Source organism: Ceratina calcarata, unplaced genomic scaffold, assembly GCF_001652005.2.
Source record: "Ceratina calcarata isolate Rehan_Ccalc_2016 unplaced genomic scaffold, ASM165200v1 scaffold106, whole genome shotgun sequence".
Lineage (NCBI taxonomy): Eukaryota > Metazoa > Arthropoda > Insecta > Hymenoptera > Apidae > Ceratina > Ceratina calcarata.
The window spans coordinates 132298-133623 of NW_017131496.1; the positions used below are offsets into that span (position 1 = coordinate 132298).

Consider the following 1326-nt stretch of genomic DNA (forward strand, 5'->3'; position numbering starts at 1 on the left):
AAAATCTGAAGGGGTACCCCTTGGAAAAATATCAAAAAAATAAAAAATTTTTTTTTTTGTCAAAATATGGAAAATATTGAAATATGTTCTAAAAAGCGTCAAATATTTGATACTTTTTATGCTTGTATTTCCTCAAGTCAGTTGTTTCTTGCAACTTCACACAGATTAGAATGAAGTGTGGAACGTCGAATCTTGGAAGAGAGAAAAGGAGTGAAACGAATCTACTTTCGACGTCGTTTAATACAGAAAAATCCGGGCAGATGTATATCTGAACAGTTTCGTATTTCGGCAGTCGGAAAAGATTTGATAAAGTAGTACGTAGGTTCTTCCTGCCGCGACGACTCGAGATGAATTTTCTCGCGGAAAGGTGCGGCGCGAACTTGTAGCCGTCGGAATACGTATTATACGATTTGACCTGCATCGAACGGCATAAACTTATCTTGATTGAAGCCGGCGGAAAGTTCCGGATCCCGTGGACTCGTAAAACCCGATATCTCGCAGTCGTCGACGAGAAAGCGCTCTCGCGAAGCGACCGGAACCCCGCGTACCCTCGCTGCTACCCTGTTAAAGTTTGCATAAACGACGTTCGTCAATTTCCATCGTTTCGTTCGGCTCGATCGAGTTCCCTTTTACAGAACGAATGAAGCGCGCGCGCGCGCGCACCCATTATATCGTTTGACCCGCGAGGACTCGGCCGAGTATCTCGTAACCGATGAAATATTACCTTCGAGAGAGAAAGTAACGCGATCCTTCAAACGGATACTTCCATTAGGCGAGCCTCGGTACCTGGGAAAACGCGTCCGTTTCGTCAACGGTGAAACGCGTCGAGTCGCACAATAATTTTCCACTGAAACGTGACCCCTTACCTACGTCCGTTCTTCCTCCGGCGTCGTTTCACATTTTTTTTCTAGCCGTCGCGTCGCGACACCTGTTCCTGTCACCAAATTATTTCACTGCCGCGGCCGTCGCTGGTTAGAACCGTGCGCATTCGGATATCGGACGTTTCCGACGCTTGCCGGACGGTTGAAGCGCGGATCGGACGAGAATTATCACCGATGACGGGCACCGAGAATCCACCGCGGGTGGTACAAAGTACAAAGTGGTTCGAAAGTGTAATCTGTTCCCCGCGACTACCGTCCGACGTGGCCAGAGCCACGCTGCTAATAGAGACGATTTGTTACTTGCAATTCCCCGGCATGCCGATGTGTCCCCGCCCTCCGTCTTTTGTTAACAGTGATGGATCGCGTACAGGTTTCCTAAGAATAGATTTCAAGGAAACAAGTCCGTCGAAGGAAACAGTAAACGAAATACGCGAAAGACGAAGAG

General features: G+C 47.7%; 1 protein-coding gene across 1 annotated transcript in view; it reads left to right on the forward strand.

The window, feature by feature from the left end:
* tei (irregular chiasm C-roughest protein teiresias) overlaps positions 1-1326 on the forward strand; it is a 237642-nt gene that overhangs the window by 74106 nt on the left and 162210 nt on the right. The gene's annotated exons all lie outside the window — the stretch shown is intronic.